We start from the raw sequence: 6,213 nt of genomic DNA, 5'->3' as shown, positions 1-6,213 counted from the left end.
CTACAGTGATTTTTTTGTTGACTGAGAGGGATGAAATGGTGTTGTCATGCCCAGCATCAGCACATGTCCTACGCATGATGGCTGTGACTTAGCACTGCTGTGTAATTAAAAACTCAGAAATGCTGTGCTGGAGAGGTGCTGAGCTCTGCTTGTGCCTTGCAGGAACTATCACTGGCTATTTGTGTTTCCTCTCTGCAGTTTGAAAACTGTGTGTGGAAACAATTTCAGTTCCCTAGGGTAACAGTAAAGAATCTGAAAAGCATAAGGATTCTGTGGTTGTCAGCAAGTTCATGTCACAATAATATGTAAGGCTCATCTTAAAGCATTGGCAGTTCTTGATATAAGACTAGAGGAGGGATCTGTGCTGGACTGAATATAAAATAAAAAAGTGTGAATATCTGTGTGATTCAGTTTCATGTGATGTGAACTGAGCATTTCTGCAGTTGGGAGTGATTGATTCAAGCCACCCAACTGCCTGGAACTTCCATTCAGTATCAAGTGGCTTTTAAATCCTGCTTCCTGTCTCCTAAACAAATGCTCTTCCACACTTGTCAGAAGACTCACAGTGGTAAGATAATTAATAAAGCTCCTTAGGTGGTTTCTGAAGGCTGCCTTTGAAGTAGTTGCAATTTCGAATGTGGATTAAAAATTTGTAACTCTATTAATAATCTTGATCACTAATTTCCAGAATAATATTTTCCTTTACAGATGTGCAAGATGCTAAAGCTCTTTTTATGGCCTCACAAGTTAGCTTGGGCATTAGTGTTGTCAGAGGTTTGTTTTTCTCTTTGATGTGCCACAGCTGCCTCTCTCTAGATTAAATTTATTCTGTGCAATTTGTACATAGAAATTTTACATTACCTGTTACTACATGAGGATCTTATTATTGGGAAATTCTTTGGTGGAAGTTTTTTGCAGAAGCTTGTTCAGCTGACTTGTGAGCAGTGAACTGCATTTTGTCCTGTGCTTTTGACTCTCCTGCTACAGACAGTCTGCACAGTCTTCTGTGAGCAGTAACCACTTGCAGCAAGTATTGGCATTTTCTACTTTGAGCACCAGAACTTGCAGAATCTTGGCTCCTGTGTAATTGCATTCAGCCTCTTGGGCAGGACAGTGGATGAGATAATCTGAAGAATACCTATAAAGGGATACAGGCATTTCAGGGATCTTCTTTAATAACAATTTTAAGTTGATGGCAATGTAAATATCAGCACTTTGTTCTTTTTTGCGCATAGCATGCCCACAAAAACCATCACTTGTGGAGAGTATATAGGAAGTGGAGGACCCTCTAATCAGCCTGGAATAGATGGTTTTTATGAATTCAGTTTGCCATTTAAAGGTTTGTTTGGGTAAAATACATCCTCTTCACTTACTGGATAAGAAAAGATAATGAATACTGGTCTCTATTTAATAATCAATGAAATGATGAGATGAAAGAGGAGAGGTACTGCAGGTTACAGAGCTGTACCGCTGTGTTTCCCAAAGAATATTTGGGCATTGACAAAACATGAAACTTTCTTCCTGTTCCCTTTGGAATGCAGTAGTTGTTGTTGTTCTTTGGGGCGAGGGTGGTGGTGTTTGGTTTTGGGTTTTGGGAGGGATTTTTTGTTTGTTTATTAAGACAGAACATCAGCCCTTAATGGAAATGCTGCAATGTTTAGTCTAGTGTGCTGATGACATGAAGTTTGTTTTATTTTCTTCCAGGTGTTTATTACAAGACTGTAAGGAACTGGATGCACTGAGTTAGGTACTTTGTTTCAGTCCTCCATTCCTGTGTATAAACCTCTGCTGGGAAAGTTGCTGGTTTGATAGCATCAAATGAGTTTCCTTACCCAGCTTTTTGGTGCAATTTAAATTAAGTAAAAAAACCACTTTGTTAGCAAACTGGAACAGTGGAAAAAACTGTCTTGCATCAGCAAGAAAATGGATGTGAAACTGAAAGTCAGACATTGCTGGTTAGTTTTGGTAGTAAGACTGGATAGTGTTACTTAATAACTAGTTAGTAAGTAAGAGAGTTGATACTGTTACATCCCTTTGGCAGAAGCAAACCCTGCAGTCTGAAAATTCTGAGTTATTCTTTAAGAGGTATTGCCAAGTCAGACAATGTATGGAAACCTGCTCCAGGCTTACAGGTGTGTTCAGACAAGGGACAGAGGTAAGCATTCATGGGCTCTGTGCTCCAGGTTCCTGCTGATGCAGGACTGTACATGAGGCCTAAGCATTTGGGATTTTGAAGGAATAAATGGCTGACAGAAAGGTGTAAAGCTCCTACAGAAAGGTGTAAAACTCCTACAGAAAGATGTAAAACTCTTACTGTTGGGCTCTGAGCTTCGTGCAGCCTCCAGGAGTTCACTCAGTACAGACACTTCAGTCCTGTTCATTGCTTTGCTGCTATCCAAAGGTGATGAGGTAAAGCTGCTACAGTTAACAAATGGGCTGCTGTGTTCACATCCTGTGTCAAAAACTGGAATCCTTGGCTGTTTTTTCCCCAATGTCAGGATTATGTGAAATCCCTGGAATGACCACATGAATTACATGCATTATGGGGAATTTCATGATGCAATCCTCTTGTATTGCAAATGTGCACTTGGAGATCTGTACCCCAGGTTTGCTTGGACTAAACAGCATGGGCATGCAGGAAATTTTATTTCTACATTTGGGGTAAAATATGGGTGCTGCTGTCAAAACACTTGATAAATGTGATTCAATAAGCACCTTGTCTTGCTAGGCTCCTTGTGTATCCCTAAAAAACCCCAAAAGTCAGTAATGAGTCAGATTGTTTTGGGTTGGGCTTTTTGTTTATTTTTGAAGTCACTGTGGTTTTGTTTTTTCACTATTTTCTCACTTCTGTTTCTATTCATTTTGAATCATCAGATTACTGGGAGATGGGTGGTGTGGAGCAAGAGAGTTTGTAACAGCAGCTTTATTTCATGGCTCCAAGCTGGACTGTGTGATTATCTCTTGGTTTCAGAGGGCTGCTTTGGATATTCCAACGTTGTGGATTTAATGCTTCCATGAATCTTGGAGTGCATGAAGACCATGGAGAGTGAAATGTGACACAGATGTCCTGAGGTCACTATCTAGTTGGTCTTCCCCATGTAAAGTAAATAATGGAAAGAAAGAATGCTAATGTTTGTCTGCTGCACCTGTTGTAATAATAATAAAGTAAAAAATGTTTTTATACAAATTATGAGACTACATGTGAAACCAGAATTTATGTGAACTTGTATGTTGAAGAAGTTTAGATCTGCCACAGTAGATCTCTGTTGACTCCCTCATGGCTTCCTGAAGGTTCTTGAGGAGGTGAAATAATTTGAGTGATGTTTTGCAACGTTCTCTAAGTCTTCCATGTGTTTACTTCCATTTTGGTATTATTTTAACCAGATAAATACTTTTTTGAAAAAGGTTCCATTTTAATCCAGAATTTTACTAAGATATTATTGAAGATACTGAATTGATTTTTGCCCAAATACCCTACCCACAAAGAATTAAAAAAAAAAAAAAAAAAAAAAGCTTTTATGGGGCAGGTAGAATTTGTGAAGGGTAGGCTAGACTGGAAGGTGCAACATTAACTTTTCTGGATAAGGAATAGGAAGTTTCTGTTTTTCTACACAGTATTGTGGTATTTATATTTGTTGATCTCTGAACAGAGTAACTATTTTATATGGACTTCTATGAAAAGCACATTTGTATTGATTAATGTCATAATTTGTACATAGCCATGTTGGCACTGAGATACAGAAGCTCCTCAATTTTACACTCATCCTTCAGAAAATGGCTGGGCTTAGTTGTTAAAGAAAAAGGCAACTCCTCTCTATGCATAATTCATTAACAAAGTATGATTGCCTGAATGTTCTTGTAGTAAGTGCTAGGCATTTTTAAATGACTTCACAGCCACCCAGAATATGCAGTGTTTTGCTTTCGTGCATAATTTTTAGAGTGAGACAAACATTGTATCTTACTGCCATTTGTCATGACGTTCCTGAATTAGAAACGAGAGGCAGGGCTTGAGGAAACTGCGTGTTAGAAGGAAAGCTGTAGATAAGCTGTCTCTATTATGGTCTGTATCCTTAATATTAAAATATCCTGCTCGTTGCCTTTGTTCTACTACTGTTCTATGTCTTCTAGTGCCATCATCAACTAGAAGTGGGCATTAAAGATTTTTACTTTTCATGTGGAGTCATACATTGTCACAACCCTGTATGTCCTCATTGTGTGAAGTACCCATTTAGTTGGTGCTACTCTTGCTTCTGAGACACTTTTTAGCTTCTTAACATCCTTGTTTTCACAAGTTTTCACGGATTTTCTGCATAATCTCTTCCAAATGCTTCTTTACTCCTCTTTAAACTCAAACACCTCGTATTTATCTACCTGTTTCTAAAGTTAAAACTTTTGGTTGAAGACTTGTTTTTCCCTGTAGCAAGGACAAAACTTCTTTCCCCTCTGACTGATTTTTTTTTTAAAAAACCCTAAAATTGATTAAGCATCAATTCTTATGACATTACAGAAAAGCAAAACTGTATGTCATACAAAATGGCATAGAGAAAAGAAACATGAATGGTAGAATTGAAACTACCATTTTCCTGGTACCTCTGTATATAAACTTCCTGGAGAAGGGGCTGTAGCTTTCTGTGACTGGAGTCCTGCCTAGGATTCAGGCTTCCAGAGGCTTCCATGATGCAAAAGATAAGTAAAACCTCATTTAGTCCCAGTGGTGAAACATAAAAAACTTTAAATTGCTTGGTCTTTTATCTGGGCAATGCTTTGTTGATATCTAGAACGAAATGTAACAAGATGTGGATGTTGAATGTGCTTGGTTCTTACACATGACTTCAAAGTAACTTTCTGTGAAGCAGAACTAATTTTAGGGTCACCAATTTTATGGATCACCTTTCTCCTTTTACTTGGTTTTACTGTGAAAAAGCGAGATCTTTTACTGCTGGCTTTGAGAGAAGAACTCCAAAATGAGACTTTGTGTACAAAACAAAAAGACCTGTCCCAGTTTGCAGCTCACTGAAGAATTGTTTCACTGTCTTTATCCCTTGGGTTCAGGCACTGTTCAGGCAGAGTAACCAACTACACAATAATTCTTGAGTGTTGTTCTACTCAAGCAGAACAAAAGTAGTGTATGGATAGTGAGAGTGTTGTATAATATCACAAGAAATGATGAATTCCATCTGAAGGGCAGTGGTATTTATATATAAAAATGGCTCCTCATGGGAAGCCAACTGTAAGTCCAGTTGTGATCAGCTGCAGTGTGTAGCATCTGTCAGGAAAGTGCCCTGGAAGTGAGCCCCACTGTAACAGTTTTATTGTTTTAGGGAAAATCTTTAACTGTGAATTCCTGGTAAATAAAAGATGCTCTGCAGAAGAAGCTGCTGAATATTCAGCATATGGTTTTACAAACCACTGAAATGCACAAAGGCCTAAATTGCTGTAGTTTGTGGAGTTACTTGCACGTGTAAAGGACACGTGAAGGGCTTCTGTTTGGAAGGTTATCCGGTTTGGCTTTTTTCCCCAACTGTGTCCAGCAATATTTCCTCTGTACAAACGTTGCTTATCTGTGTCCCTTGATAACCACAGCTTCAGCACTGCTACTGCTAAGGACTGCTTGTGAGCAGGGATTTCCAATGTTTGATCAAACATCTGGACAATTACCAGTTTCAGCAACTTAAGCCAAGCAGTTATCTGATTTGACAGTTTGTTTTTAATAAAACATGATGCAGAATATCAAGCAATAATATTATTCTTAGTACATAATGATGCTTACCTTCAAAACACTGTAAATCATTAATTGGCTCACTTGCATCTGCAGAAAGAGTGGTTCACCTGAAAGAACATTATGGAAGAGTCTGGAGATGGAAACTTGCTGGGAACTGCTGTGGTGTGGTCATGCCTTACTCCCAGGTTAGGGAACATGCCATAAAACGGTGTCACAGCGCTGTCGGGTGAAGCTGAGGGCTGTAGCTTAAGTGGTTGAAGAAACCAGGTAAAGCTACCTGTGCGTGTATTTTACCCTTAATTTCGGCGTTAAGGTGGGTCCGGTAACAGGTGCTGCTGTTGCGGGAGGGCTTTCTGCGGCTTGATTTTCCTCTGCTCGCCAGTTCGGCCCCGGTGCTTGATGCCCCGGCCTCCTGCCGGACACCGGAGCTGGGATGCAGCGCCCGGAGCGGCCCCGCTCGCCCCGTGCGGCGCTGCCGGGGGCGGGCCCGG

The sequence above is a fragment of the Melozone crissalis genome, unplaced genomic scaffold, assembly GCF_028551555.1.
Source record: "Melozone crissalis strain CALT ecotype California unplaced genomic scaffold, PUWL_Pcris_2 ptg000023l_1, whole genome shotgun sequence".
Lineage (NCBI taxonomy): Eukaryota > Metazoa > Chordata > Aves > Passeriformes > Passerellidae > Melozone > Melozone crissalis.
The sequence above is the reverse complement of the archived record's forward strand: the minus strand, read 5'-3'. Positions refer to the sequence as shown.